The 16,177-nt window shown below is 41.3% G+C and overlaps 1 protein-coding gene across 12 annotated transcripts in view; it reads left to right on the top strand.

Annotated features, from left to right (window-relative positions):
• The window catches only part of CTNNA2 (catenin alpha 2), a 463,212-nt gene that overhangs the window by 242,052 nt on the left and 204,983 nt on the right, over positions 1 to 16,177 (top strand). The gene's annotated exons all lie outside the window — the stretch shown is intronic.

Below are 16,177 nucleotides of genomic sequence, written 5' to 3'. Positions count from 1 at the left end.
CTGAGCTCACTGATGGAAAAACCAGATGGGTTTGGCATCTGAGGAAGGCACGAGTGTCTGAATAACCTCGTAAACATCCATGTGGGTAGAGAAGCAGTGGTGCTGCTTTTAAGATTGCTTCCAGTGCTCACATTGACACAGCTTGGGACAAATGCCAATCTCCAGGAAAGGTTTAAACACACCACAAACTCACTCTGTTTAAAATGCTTGAAGCTGCAGGATACATTTTTTTTTCATTTTTATTTTATTTTCATAAAATCACAGAATCAGCTGGGTTGGAAGGGACCTCTGAGATCATCAAGTCCAAACCTTGATCCACCACCGCCGTGGTTACTAGACCATGGCACTAAGTGCCACATCCAGTCTCATCTTAAAAACCTCCAGGGATGGAGAATCCACCACTTCCCTGGGCAGCCCATTCCAATGCCTGATTACCCTCTCTGTAAAGAATTTCTTCCTTTCTTGTTTTGTTTTATTTTTATTTTTATTTTATAGAATCAGGTGCTCTGCCAAAAGCTGTTTTGGTTTCTTTTCTCTTAGATTTGACAGGCAATTTATCAGTTTACATTGCTACTGTACTGTCAGATGTCTATTATTCAGAATTCTCTCTGGGAGTGGGTGTCCTTTGGCCACTGGAAAAATTGTGAACAGTCTCCAAGAGAAATCATAATCCTGGACTGCTCCAAATAACTTACAGGGAAATACTTCAATATGGAATCATGGAATCACAGGGTAGTTTGGGTTGGAAGGGACCTTTAAAGCCCATCTAGTCTAACCTCCTGCCATGAGCTGGGGCATCTCCAACAAGACCAGGTTGCTGAGAGCCCTGTCCAACCTGGCCTTGAATGTTTCCAGGGATGGGGCAATCACAGCATCCATGCCATCACAACTAAGGACCACTTTTTCTTCCACTGTCATACCTGGAAGTTTGGTTTTGATGTGGTAGAGCACATAAAATTGTGTACCTGCTTTAAACATGTAGATGGGCTTAGTCCAAGTGCTGTTAGAACTGGACCTAAAACTGCAAGTCTTGATAGGAACCTGGTTGTCTCTGCTTTTCTTGGTGATTTACAGCATTTCTTATTTGTGCTGTGCCTTGTTTTCCATGAATTATAATATCAAAGCTAATGAAAACCCACAATAAATACTGATATCGGTGAGATTAGACCAGCAGGGGCATTAATACTCATTGCAAAAATATCCTGGAAGATAAATTATTGGTGGAAGAATAGGCATTTCAGCTGATCTTTTTGAGACACCAGAAATTAAAATATAGTGCAATATTGACATTAAAGTAGGCTCCCTGTTATGTGATTTGTTCAGTAATACAATCACTAACTTTTCAGTAAATTTATCATGCTTAGTATGTAATGGATTTAGTCAAGTTATAAACCAAAATAATAGCCCCCCTCCAAAACCAGCACAATTCTAATTATGAAATCCTTATTTACCAATCCTGTTCCACTGAAATATTTCTCCCTTCTGTTTCTAACAATTAAATAGAGCATAATTTGGCATGCTGACATTGCAGATCAAGTTGTGGGTTGCTCTCAGGATGCTGTTACCCACCGAGTCTTTCCACAGGGCTCCCTTTGCTGCATTTACCAGCCAAGGCACAGATCCTGCTGTGACCTGCAGTTGTGCACCGGCCCACCAGCTGAAAAATGTTTAACCTAGATCTGAACAAACTTAACTTTAAGCCTGGGAGGAATTAGTAGACCCAGGGTAAGCTGAAAAATTATTCTATTTAAATTTGAGGGAAGGGAAAAGAGTAGGTGTTTGGGGACAGTCATGTGCCTTGAGTTTCCTTCAGGCTGCTGTCTGGAGCCTCCCAACATTTCTCTTTCCATGAGCCCATGTTCTGGAGGAGATCTCTTGTCGAGGGGATTCCCTTAGGCTATTATAATTTTCAGTGTATTTTATTCTGGAAGGAGGGAACATTCTGTCTGGGAGACAGGGAAATGAAGTGAATCTCATTTAGAGAAGCGGTGCTGGCGTCTAATTTCTGTATTGTTAAAGCACAAAATTAAATTCTTGGTAGCTCTGTAGTTTTATATAATTACCACCATTTTTCACCGAGCAAGGGAAGAAAATAAAAAAATTGCTGTTTACATGAAGGACCATCCAGTGATGCTGCAGGAGCATGTGGCCAAGGTTCAGGTCCTCTAGAAGTACAAATATTGATGAGTTCACCCCCTCTTGCCCTTGATATTTTATTCCTGCAGTCTTTCATCTCTCTGACAACACTCCACTCTGAAATTCATGATGTCCAGCACTGGATCACAAACCAACTACAGCATCTGAGTTCCAGCAGCTGTGTCTGACATGCCAGGAGAAAAAAAAAATGATTCTCAGATTCATGATTTGTGATCCTGGCTGACCTGACATTTGCGAGGGAATGAGATTTCACTGCTATTTCTTCTCTGATGAAAAAAAATCCCATGTTTTCCATTATAACATCTAGATACTTTTAATGAAGTGCTGGAAACGTGCTCACCAATTCTTTCCTGGCACGTTTTGAAAGTGCAAAATATAAAGTCACCAATAATCCCTTGAGCAACATCATTTTGGATTAGTTTTGTTTATGGTTTTTTTTTTTTTTTAATCTAGTGATAGTTTGTGCAGGTTAAGGTTTTTTAGATAAAGGTGTCCACCTTAAAGCACAAGTGTGTTTACCAGGATGTTTTTCTTACCTTGCACTTAGAAGCTTCCTGAAGGAATTTCGGTCCTGGTGATTTGGATGCCTCTCAGCCTGACTTAAGCAGTGGGAGCTTAAAAACTGATTTGTCCCTTAAAGAGAAGATTATGTGTCCCCAAGTATATTGTATTGAGGAGTTGAAAGCTCCATTGTTAGATTATTTCTCAAATCACTGCAAGAAAGAAACAGCCTCATAAATTTAATCAAACAGGTATAAAGCTCTTTAAATGTTTAGAGCTGGAGAAAGGGGATGTGGGAGTTAAATAAGGAGCAGGAGAGGAGATGAAATTGTTACTTAACTACCAGTTTCTGAAGGGAAATATGTTTACAGAGTGCATTTTGTCTTGTATGTATTGAAAAGGAGACAGCATTAGGAGGAGATTTTTACACCTAGTGGGACTTTTATGTTGTTGTAGACAGGAATAGAAGAGGAGGATTGATGCTCCAAGTGTAGGAAGCACATCCATTTCAAAATTTCCCTGAATTTAGCAGTGTAACCTGTTCTTTCCCCTTTAACATTTTGAAATTTTATTTTTGTAGGAATTCATTGCAATGCCAGTATAAAAATACACGAAGCTATAATACAAACCTTGGGCTCATTCCAGATATGATGAAGTCAGTAGGAGTCTTCCTACTGACTTTGGATGAGACTTATGGTCGCTTCCCCAGTAATTATTTATGCCTTCTGGAAAAGAAGCATTTTTAACACAAAAGTCTAACCCATCTACAGGCTTGTTGTGGAGTTCTCAAGGTTTTAGTTAAGCCTCTCTAAGATAAGATGCAACAGTACAGAAACCATTGAAACTCAGCGGTTGGTTTGTTGTTTTGGTTTTGTTTTTTTTTTTTTCAGCTGACAGAAAGGAAAGAATTTTCTATTATATCCATTTTTAGACATTTGAATAAATTGCATGATTGTTGAAGATACTAAGCATTCACACTCCAGGAGAACACTTTGTGTTAGTGAATGATGCAGGATGTTTTTCCCCCCGAACAGAGAACTGAGAAGAGAAGCAAATGTTCTGAAAATTAGTCACTGGAACCTATTCTGCCTGGAAACAACCTATACCTGCTTTTCTCCTTTATGTCCTCCTTTATGGCTTCCAGAATCATGTCATTTTTTTGATTACAGATTTATGCCTGAGGGTTTTTGCTGGGTTTTGATCTTTGTGAAAACAAGTGCAAGGGCTTTGCTTCTCCAGGGATAGTGAAACTTTTAAGAGAGTAGCCAACAGTGGTGGCTGTCGGGGCAAAATCTGGAGCCTCAACAAACAGAGCAGGAGGAGCTGTGACAGCCAGGAAGGTCTCTCTGGATTAAGGGATCTGAGGCAGGAGTATGGGAAGGGCTCAAGGTTGCATGGAAAGGTTTGGTGTGGATGGGCTCCGTCGCACGTTGGGAGGGTTGCGTGGGAAGAGACATTTTGAATGACAGAGAGAGAAACCTGATCTAGTGGAAAGTGTCAGAATTAGATGGTCTTTAACATCCCTTCCAACCCAAACCATTGCGTGATTTTATGATTCTGTGATTTGGGAACAGCACGGAGTGATGGGTGCATTGTGGAGAGCAATTTGAGATGTTGGGCCCTGGAGAGAAGTTACAGTGTTTATCACAAAAAGAACATAGTTATGTGTGCAGAGATGGAGACCAAAGATCTCTGGACTTAATCTGCTTCTGAGAGTAACAGTTAACATCTCCTTAAGTCATCAATAAAGCAGGACAAGTGCTGAGTTATCCTTCTCTTTAAGATTCAAGGAGTTTTTGAGATAAAAGTTCCATCTGTGACATCTCGTGTAATAACTCTTGAATTTGTTTAACTTCTTTTGGAGTTCTTTTATATATGGCTCCAAGATATCTATGACAAATGTTTGTGTGTGAGAAAGTATTTATTTTCCTCTGTCTAATCACTCATTGCAGTTTTCCCCAAGGTCTCGTATAATGAGACCAATGAATAATTACCTTCTATTCACCTTTTCCATTAAGTTTATAAATGCATAGCTCTGACTTGTTTTTTGGTTTTTTTTTTTGCTCCTTTCTGCACAAAGCTCATTTTGAATGGAAGAATTTTCATACCTTTGTTACTCTTGTCTGTATTTTCTGTTCTTTGGTCCAGCTGTGGTGTTGCAGGCACAGGTGCCCCCCACATCTGTCTGGTGTGGTGGAAATGGTCTCTGCTTTGTTCTCTAAGCCTTTCAGAATAGTTCCTTCTGTTTGTGTCCTCGATCATCCCAGAACATTCCAGCTGTGTGTTTAGAGAACAACTCAAACTGGCACAAGATTTCCCTCTTGAGTGAATTGTAAAGTGGGAAATATTGTAAATACATTGTTGAGGTGATGCAACACATTAATACTGAGCTAGTTTTAGCTGTGCTGAATATTTTGGTAGCTTAAGCAGATTTCACTACTTCATCAGCTCTAGATCAATTATAGACATAAAGGTGGGCAAAGAACCAAAGCAGATCCCTGTGGGATTCTACTCATAATTTCCCCTCATGGAGAAAATTGACTGTCTTTGATCTGTTAACAGGACATGGATCTATGAGGGATTTTTTCCTTGTACCAGATAGTTTCTTGAAGAGCTTCTATTAATGAACCAATCACAAAATTCTACTGATGTGGTAATACTGTTCAAGTGCCTTAAAAAGTTTAACTATACCTTCTCATTTACCCTTGCCTGGTGATGTGTTTATACACAGTAGTTGGATCTTAAAATCTCTAACTTGATAATTGTAGAGAGACAAATGGACAAAAAAACCTGATACAGTAGATTAAGAATTTTTTTATAGTAAATGAAAGATAAACAAAGCATAAATCTGAATAAATTTAATCAAAATTTGAAGAAAACTATGAAGTACTTTATTTACCCATTTTCCTTTCAATGCTTATGGTGAAAAAAATAGGAAGACTTTTTATTTCCATGGAACATTTATCTAGAATGGATATAACCTTTGGATATATCCTTTGGATATATAAGATTTGGAGTGTGTTTACACTACTTTCATCTCATAGTCCAAGGCTTTTTATGATCATTAAGACTTTATTCCTCTTCCTACTTTGGTTTCATCTTTTCTCTGACTCTTTTTGGTTCACTATGATTTCTTGAGGAATCTCACCTAGAGATGTTTTATAGATGAGATGTGCCTTATTGAGATTAAGTTCATCTGCTTAAGGATATTCAAGTCAGCAGATTGAGGGTCAGTAAGAATTTTTTAATTTGTTGGAAGGATTAACGAGGACTTTTGGGACTGACTGGTGTGTTCTGTGTTTTGGAACCCCCTTGTTCCCCATAATCCATGTGGTTAAAAGGAGCAGGACAATGGGGATGGCTGTAAACTGCCATGTTCTCTTCCTGCTGCAGGGTTAACTTGTAACTTTTGCACTAAGAATTTAGGCTAGAACTTAATTATACGGTGCTTGTTGCTTTTTTTTTTAAAGTGTTTTATAATCCCTGAGGCAACTATTGCAAGCTGACTAGTGGTCCAGTTCAATTTCAAGTTTTAAAGTTCTGCTAAGAATTGAAATATTTTATATAATAAATTCTTAACAATCTTCAGATAAGTAAATTACAGAGAAATGAAATTGTATTAACAATACTTCAGATAAAATTCTAGCTTTAAGATCTGGCTCCTTCTATCCCCTGTGCATTACTACCCTTCACAGCCATTCTAAATAATCATTTCTCAAGGGTTTTATTATTTTGTTTCTGTTGTGTCACTCTATTAATAAAAATGTCTGTATATGACTAAACTACATCATTCTATTTTTACAGTGGAAAACTGCCGTCAAAAAATAAATAATAGAAACAGAGAGAAAGTCTGTTTTATTGTTCTGACTGGGGAAAATAATTACAGAATCACAGAATGGTTTGGGTTGGAAGAGACCTTAAAGATTATCCAGTTCCACCCCCTGCCCTGGGCAGGGACACCTTCCACTAGCCCAGGTTGCTCCAAGCCCCATCCAACCTGGCCTTGGACACTTCCAAGGATGGAGCAGCCACAGCTTGACCCCTTGTTATATTTAAATGAGAGTCATGAAGGTGCCAAAATATGAAGGGGTTTTTTTTTAATACACATTTTAAGAAAAATGCCTTCTCTGATTCTATAGTGAGGTATCTCTTTCTCCAGCAAATTCTAGTCCTGTGCACAGTTATATCTCATTCCTGATTACTTAAATGCACACATCTGGCAAATCCCAGTGAAAACGTTCGAACTGAAGGGGGTAAAAAATTACAGCATTGTCAGACAATCTTTATTTTAAAAAGCATGTAAATCTGACATTATTCAGTTTACCACATATATTATTATGTTTGTTAAAGTGCTTGTTTGCATTATTTCCAGACAGAAGTCAAAACCCATTATCCTATGGAGATAAAATGTATTGGTTTGTTGGGAAATGGAAGAATTTTATATCTTGAGACAGTATTTATATTTATTATGTTAAAAATCTCAATTTTTAAAGATACCTGCAAGTTTGGAATGGCTCGGGGTAAATTCCTCTGCTGCAAGGTACAGAGCATGTTCTCAGCTTTATGTACCTGATAAATGTTGTTCAGATTCTGTCAATGTCACAGGAACCATTAGCAGATTGCTTCAAAAAGTTCAGCCATTTGAAAACGAACTGAGCTTTCTTTATGGACATCCATTATTAAAAAGAAATATAACAGAGTTGTCATGAATGACTTTCATCTCACATCACTGTCCCATCCCTGGAACTGTGTTGCCTTCAAGGGACCTGTTTCTAATCTGTAACCATTATAGATTCTAAAATCAAAAAGTCCATTCTGATTATATGTAATCTGACTTTTGGCATAACATATGACATAAATTATATCTGATGATTAAGCCAGTGCTACTTTGAAAGGTGATGAACAATGTATCTCACCTAACTTCATCTTAAAACCACTGTCATAAAGTCTCAGCTCTCTTAAGGAAGTGGAAAAAAGACATGCACCTTTCAAGAAAGAGTCATCCCATGTGTTCAGTTACTTAAAACATAACAAAAATTGAGCTGCCTGCTGATGGTCTTGTCTTTCCCTATTGCCTGTACTCTGGTTTAGACTGCCCTTGTATTTGAGCCAGCTCAGATTAGTTGATACAGAATCATAGAGTCTATATCTGTGATACAGAATCATAGAGTGGTTTGGGTTGAAAGGAACCCTCAAGTTCATCTCATTTCAACCTCTGCCATGGGCATGGACACCTTCCACTAGGCCAGATTACTCCAACACCCACCCAGTCTGGCCTCGGACACTTCCAGGGATGGGGCAGTCACAGCTTCTCTGGGCAACCTGTGCCAGGGCCTCACCACCGTCACAGGGAAGAAAGAATTTCTTCCCAATATCCAATTTAATCTTACCCTCTTGTTCAAAGCCATTCTGCCTTGTCCTGCCACTCCAGACCCTTGTCCAAAGTCTCTCTCCTGCTCTCTTGGAGCCCCTTTAGGCACTGGAAGGTCTCCTCAGAGCCTTCTCTTCTCCAGGTGAACACACCCAGCTCTCCCAGCCTGGCTCCAGAGCACAGAGAGGCTCCAGCCCTCGTGGAGTGTTCTTGGCCTCCTCTGGACTTCCTCCATCAGGTCTGTGGCGTGGTTTAGTGGTGGATTTGGCAGTGCTGGGTTAGTGGTTGGACTCAATTATCTTAGAGGTATTTTCCAACCTTAATGATTCTGTGATCCTACACCTACTGGCCTCAACCAGAGAAATTTAGACATCTTCCTGTGATGGTGGCTAATTCCCAGCCTGGTCATTGGAAAGGACATTCGCATTTGGGACTATTCTTTTAGTTTTTGTCTTAAATAGCTCTCTAAGGGATAATGAATCCACTGAAGATGCCTATTAGAAAAACAAGGTGTGAACCACATAAAGCTGGTATTTTTGAGATCTCCTCTGTTTCTAGACATTCCACAGAAGCAACTCCTGGGAAAACTGATCCCTCGTGTTCCTTTATTTGCTGATATTTCGGTGTAGTGTCTGGATGCTGAAGGGAGGTAGCTGACCTGCAGACCCAGCTACCCATTGATTCCTGGGAAGTTTGCAGGGCAGTGAAGGAGTAAGAAAATTGAGAAGACCAGACAGAACAGAAATCTCCTTGATATATAGGATTTTACTTTGTCTGTGATCGATCAAACAATTATTGAAACAAAAAACCCCTTAGCAAAGAAGAGCCTGGCAGTCTTACTTGAAGAGTTGTTAAATAGAACCTTGGATGAAAAGAGATACAGAAATGCTACAACTTTTTTTATTTCATTGATTATATCATACAAGTGCTTTTATTTATTAACTGGGAGTGAAACTCTGTTGTTAACTGAGGGAATACAATTTCTGTGCAAGAGTTCTATGCCGAGGGCAAATTAAACCCAAGATTGTTTTTATTATTTGCATCATTAGCAGTCAAGAGAAAACTTTCTTTTTCCAAGCATTGCCAAAAATAATCTTGTTGCTTGTTTTAAATTGGAAAGATTAGTAAAATAGTCAGGAAGCAGGTTCTTGATATGCCTCTGAAAGGCATTAGAGATAGGTCCCATCACCTATGGAATGAGAATTACTGAATAGATGTTGAGCTACAATATATTCCTGTGAAAGAGCTCCATAAACTGCCTGATTAACAGTTATCAGCCCCAGTGAGTCCCAACTGAATTGTTGCATGGCATAATTTAATCAGGTACTGGCATACATTTCAGGATTTTCCAGTTGTTGTTTGGTTCCCTCGTGTAAGTGCAAAGCAGTCTAAGACAGAATGTTTAAAAACATGCCTGGCAGTAGAAAATTTATCTTCCATTAGGCCTTCTTGGCTGCCACCAACTATCCCTTAAGTGTGTTCTTTGCTCTCGTGTCTCCTTTTTCAGCACAGCTTGGCCACTGCTTTGCTCCATCACCTTCCAGCCCTCCCACACATTCCTGTGGCATCCTTGGAACCTCCTGCATTCAACCAGCATGAGATTATCTTATTAATAAGGCCAGACAAGTAGCAGTGACCTTATTACTGGATATTCGCACTGTATAATATCCTTGTTAAATACACAGACAGTGACTGATCTCCCAAGGGACTGGATCACATTATTAATGTCCTTCTGTGTCATCCATCAGTTCACGTGTTTTGGAATCAGTACCTTCCTAAAAAACCATTTGTGTCATTCAGAATTGGTAAAGGAACAAAGTTTTTTCGTGAAGGTAGAAAGAGAACAGGTTGTCTTCAGGTGCTCAGTGCCCTGTGAAGCTGTTTAATGTAACAGTGGTTTAATAGGCTGCTTTATGTGTGTTCACGGACCACGGCCAGACAATGCTGCTGCAGGTCATCTGTTAATTGAAGTTTCAGAGCCTTCAGTTGATGTATGTTTTCTGGCAGCCCTTGGGTTGGAAATAACATCTTTTGTTTGGGAGATGTAGGTGAAACTTAAAGAGTCACATGAATATAACTCTGCTGTTCTTCAAGGTGAGCCAGCTCTGAGAGGGGGATAATGCAGGGTACAGAGAAGCACAAAAGAAACTTTGTTTGTTTGTTTGAACTTTAATAAGAAATGGCTGTATGCTCAAAAAGCCAGTCCCAGCTGCTTCTTATCTTTTAATGAAGAATTATATTTAATGAGCATCGCCTCTGACTCCAAATCTGAGAGGTTGCTCTTAAGACTTCCAGTTCTTCTCTAGGAGTTGTTAGTCCTTTTCACAGTAAATGAGAAAGGACTCTTAATGACACCATTTAAGAGATGTGAAAACCTTTATGGTCTGATGGGTCAGTTAAAATGAGACAACAAAACTCTCGGTTCAGACGGGAACAATTTGGGCTCTTTGTGGAAAGATGAATGTCCATGACTTAAGTAGTAGAAGGAAGAATGAACTTGCACAGCCCAGGCGATTACAGTTTCTTTCTCCCAAGAAAATGAAATAATTTGGAGACTTTGCAAACGTTTCTGTGTGTTTATGTACAAAGATAAAATGTGTAGTGGATTGGTTAGAAATGCGAGGACATATGAACATGGCTAAGGCTATGGATGAGCTGCTAAAGTATAAGACGCAGTCTGACTAGGCCCATGAGAAAGTCTGAGATAGCAGGGCCATGAGAAAGCGGCAGTGTCCTTGGGTATCCTAAATTGAGCTGAGAAACAGAGCTAGGCATTACCAAAACAAAGGCACTTAACGAGCCACCTGTGTAAACAATGGGAAGCAGTTAAGATGATATCACCACCTAACCGGGTACCAATAATGAGCCTGATTTCTGTAATATTCATGAACCTATTATAGAGTGTATATTAAGCTACTGTCAATCTACAATAAACGAAGTTCCTGGATTCTCATATTGAGGTGTCTAGAGCTTTCCGTCGCGACGTTATTCTGGCGCCCGTGGACAGGGACCAAGTGGGGGTCCCTAGGAGGTCAAGTCGGATCTCCTGGGTTGGAGTCAAGTCGGACTCCCGAGAGCCAAGTCGGGTTCTCGCAGCCGTGGTCGGACGTAGGAGTTTTTGTCGGTCTTGCCGTGCAGCACAAGAAGGCGAAAGGGCTGGACGAAAAAGAGCTCAACTTGCCGCCGCCGGACGCCTCCCTTTCGGGGATTTCGGACGGCGAAAGAGTTAAGTTCCGTGCTTCCAGGGCCCGGCGCCCGGGACGACTCCTGAAGAAGGAGGCCCGCCGACAAAGCCGCAAAGTCTCGTGGTAAGGGCTGCACAAAGCGTGGTAACACGTTTTTTAGGTAATAGAGGGACAGGCGGCACTATCATTGCTCCAATGCTTTCTGGGAAAGCGGGGAGTTAAGACGAACTGGCTTTGTGGCAGATGCTGCTTTCATGTAAGGGCCAGGGATATGAAGCGAACACTGTAACTGCCTTTACTATCTCTACTTGGAAAGAACTTAGTGATAAACTCTTTACTGCTGCCTGTAAGGGAGAAAAAGTTGCTGCTTCCCTCCTTACAATTTGGCGATTGTTATCTGGAACAGTCAAAGGCATTAAAGCACAGTCTGAGGACATTAGGATGCTACTGGATACCATCATACGGAGAAATCGTGTAAAAAGGGAGTCGAGCGGAGTTGAAGGGAGCCGGAGCGGGACCAGAGATCACGGAACGGGGCCGGAAACAACGGAGCGGCCCCGCCAACATGAACGCGGTGCCAGCGTCTCGGCAGTGCATATCCAGGACGGTCGGAGACGACGGCTGCGGCGTGAAAGTACTGCTGATGGACCAGGGACGAACTTTACGAACACTATGACTGAGTTCCACCTTAAGACACTTCCAGCTTTTCATCTGAACTGTGCAGCGGGACTGCGCTGCACATTTGTGGCTGTGTTCATGGCGCTGGGTGCTTGCGCCGGGCAGCGGGGCAGTGGCGGTGGTCGCGCCGCCTGCGTGTCCCCGGCTCGGAGCGCTCCCGGATGCCGCAGAGCCGGGGGCCGGTGAAATCGCTCGGAGCGGTGCGCGGCCCCGGCTCGGAGCGGTGCGCCCGCGCGCGTGCACGCCGGCGGCCCCGGGCGCGGCGGGCGGCGGGGGGGCTCTGTGTCCCCCGCACTGCTGACAGCCATGGTCCCGGGGGGTGTGCGTTCCCCTTCCCTTCTTTGCAGCGAGTGGTTTTTCCCTGGTGCTGCTCCTCTTCCTAGAGTTAATGACGGTAGCAAAAACATTGGGGGGTGCAGTCGGGGGAGGGGGAAAGCTGTTTCTCTTTTTCCCCGTTACACCAATCACCCCTTCTCTGAAACGTGCCTGTTTGCAGCTGTTCTCTCCCTCTCCTATGTTTTTGTCTTTTCTTAAGCAGACCCTGTGATTAAGTTCCTTCTGCTGATCTCTCTGGGTGAGCCCAGCCCCTCCTTCCCCTCCTTCGTCCTTCGGCAATGAGGAGCGTGGGGGGAGGCAAAGACGGTAAAACACGGAAAAAAGGGAAAAGAGAAAAAACAACTTAAAACTAACAATATCCCAACTTATAAATCAAATAAGATTGCATTGTTTTTACAGCAATAGGTGTTAAGCATGCAGTGTGCTCATGGCATTTTCAAATGTTTTCTTCAAAAACAGAAAGGGAGACTGACGAAAAATCCTTTGAAGTAAGATTAGAAATAACGCGACATCCGTGCTTAGCTTTTGCATATTGCAGAAGGTTGTTAAGAATTTCCTATAGTTTGCCATTTTGCTTCTCTTACATGAAATTTGGCTGTTTCCCCCAGGGGCAGGGTGCAGGTAGAAGATTTGGAGACGGAACGATGAGACAGAAGGGGATATAGTCTTCCTCCTGCAAAAGTAGCTTTATTGCCTTTATGATAAAATATCATTGCTCTATAAGAAGCATTGAAGATTTCCAAGATAATATTCTGTTCTTTCTTACTGTATTTGTCTTTTACATGGAGAGTTATGCAGGATTTGCAGATTGCTGATGGCGGCTATGCCATAAATTTCCTTTGGATTATGAAACTGACAAGAAGTGCACAGCCAATGACCACTTGAAAATGTGTGTGTGATTGAGGAGTGTGTCTGAGGTGGCCACCTGAATGTTGTGTGAAAGAAAAAAGCTACATGAATGTGTGAATGTGTAAACTTAAAAATACTTTCTGCCGGTGTCAAGATTTTAGAGATGTGTAACGTGATTCTGTTGAACCATAGTGATTCCTTATTCTGAATGGGCTCTAAGTTATACAATGGATATTGACAGTTATTGTAATCTTAGTAATAGCTCGTGTTGCCTTTTCTTGTATTACTAGACGTCTAAATACTACGACAAAGAAAGCATTGTTGGCACGAAATAAAAACGGGGGAAATTGTAGTGGATTGGTTAGAAATGCGAGGACATATGAACATGGCTAAGGCTATGGATGAGCTGCTAAAGTATAAGACGCAGTCTGACTAGGCCCATGAGAAAGTCTGAGATAGCAGGGCCATGAGAAAGCGGCAGTGTCCTTGGGTATCCTAAATTGAGCTGAGAAACAGAGCTAGGCATTACCAAAACAAAGGCACTTAACGAGCCACCTGTGTAAACAATGGGAAGCAGTTAAGATGATATCACCACCTAACCGGGTACCAATAATGAGCCTGATTTCTGTAATATTCATGAACCTATTATAGAGTGTATATTAAGCTACTGTCAATCTACAATAAACGAAGTTCCTGGATTCTCATATTGAGGTGTCTAGAGCTTTCCGTCGCGACGTTAAAAATGGGCCTCTCCATGTGACCAGGCGTGCGGTGGGTGGGCTGCAGTCTCTTTATGTGACTTGTAACCTTTCCTGGACCAAGTCTCCATTATCTACCTGTCATTGTACAGACAAAACCCCAGAAGTAATGACTGTATGAACTATTTCTATGCCCAAAGCTGGCATGTCTTTGAGGACAATGGTTACAGTGCTGACAGAGTGGTTTCTTCAGGGCAATGCAAAAGTTCTGCAATTATGTCCCTGCCATTGGATGTGGAAAAAGCTCATGAGAGATCATAGAACTGTATAACCAACTAATGGTTTGTGTTGGAAGGAACCTTAAAGACCATCTAGTCCCAACTCCCCTACCGTGGGCAGGGACACCTTCCACCAGTTTCTCCAAGCCCCATCCAACCTGGCCTTGAACATTTCCAGGGATGGGGCAGCCACAGCTTCTCTGAGCAACCTGTGCCAGGGCCTCACCACCCTCACAGGGAAGAATTTCTTCCCCATATCCCATCTAACCCTGCCCTCTGGCAGTTTGAATCCATCTCCACTTGTCCTGTCACTCCATGGTCTTATCAAAAGTCCCTCTCCAGCTCCCTCGTATCCCCCTTAGGCACTGGAAGATTCTAGGATCTCCCTGGAGCCTTCTCCTCTCCAGGCTGAAGACCCCCAGCTCTACCAACCTGTCTCTGGAGCAAAGGGGCTCCAACCTTGGAAACATCTCCGTGGCCTCTTCCAGACCTGCTCCAGATAAATCTACCTTCTTTCTCTTAAAATGAGAAGCTTTGTTAGATTCCCTCTGTAGCTACATACCTGGCCTTTAACCTTTTAAAACATGCATATTTTTTATTTACAAAAATAATTCTTCTTCTTCTTTTTTCTCATTTTATGAACCTGTTCTCCAGGTCTGCTCTAGTCTCACCCTTATTAATTAAGAAATTGTGTACAAAAAGGAAGGGATAAGTTAATAATTCTTACACCTTAATTGGACACTCTAGAACGTGTCAGAAAAATCAACTACAAGCAGATCTTAACCATGCAAGGCTAATGTCTCACCTTGATATAATGTTGTCTTCTGGTAAAGCTCCATAATTTATGTTCCACATTAGGAAAACACATCCCCCAGTTTGTGGCCTTGGTGTTGCTTGTTAAAATGTCATAAGATCTGGTTGACACGGAGTCATAGAATATCCTGAGTTGGAAGGGACTCACAAGGATCATCAAGTCCAACCCCTGAGATGAGGGTTTGTGGATACACCTTATTCAAACTGCTTTTCAAGTTGCACTTTCTCTTCCATTTTGTGATAAATCCATAGTATTTAGTGTTAGACATGCTTTTTTGGATACTTCAAAAATACATGCTCTCAGTCATGGATATGACGTGAATCCTTCTGTACTGGAGGGGGAGGGCACGGAAAGCCAAGTTGCCAAAGGAATAAATCTTTCTTTCATTTCCATTTGGGAGCATTAGACTTATCTTGTAATTGAAATCTTCACCAGTTTGTTTGAGTTTGTTACAGGTTCCTGTGTGCTCCTGCAGTTGCTCTGGAGGCTGACTGTACTGTCTTACACCTCAAATTTCCAAATGTCCCTCAAAGATCAGAGGGAAGCACTTGTGTTTTATGGGATTTGCCTGAGAAATGGTAAGATATTTAGTAAGTTGGGAAAATAATGAGTTAATAATGAGTTAATTAATTGAGTGGGAAAAGAGAGAGGGGTACAAGACCAGCAGTTAATTAGGGCGGAGGTTCCCCATCCTCAGGGGTTTGTGCAGGGGTATTGTGAGAAAAAAATGTGGCTTTTGGGACTGACTTGACTGTTCCTAATGAAATCACAGGTAACAGTGTTATTTTAGTTCAGAACCCAACTACTTCATCTTTTGTAAACCAGTACTTATATGGAAATATTGCAAATAAATATACCTGGGAGGTGAGGGGGGAAAAGCTTCTCATAATAGTGGAAATTTAAGCTGGTTCAGATTCTTAGGGATCTCTGAGCTATAAAAAGCTTTTCACTCAGTGGCTATTGAGAGAAGCCATTTGAAACCTCATTTGCAAATTCAGCACATGAAATATGAAGTACAAATAGATGATGTGACACTGCATTATTTGTCCAACGCACCAGAATTTTATGGGCATTCTTAATACAGAGACTGAAATGAAGGGAGTCGTTGATAGAAACAGGTAAAGAGAAAATGTAGGAATAAATAGAGATACAATAGAGGCCCATTTAGGAAGTGACCCAGGTATGTCATCTTTGTTAATAATAAGGGAAATATTTTCCATTGTGTTAAACACTGTCCAATTACATGGATTAAGTTTTAAAAACATACAAAATGAAATCTCTACAGACATATTTTTTTTAACCAGTTACTT

This window comes from Manacus candei, unplaced genomic scaffold (assembly GCF_025592945.1).
Source record: "Manacus candei isolate 608988 ecotype Guabito, Panama unplaced genomic scaffold, ASM2559294v1 h1tg000048l, whole genome shotgun sequence".
NCBI lineage: Eukaryota > Metazoa > Chordata > Aves > Passeriformes > Pipridae > Manacus > Manacus candei.
Note: the sequence above shows the minus strand (reverse complement) of the source record. Positions and strands in the feature narration are given on the sequence as shown.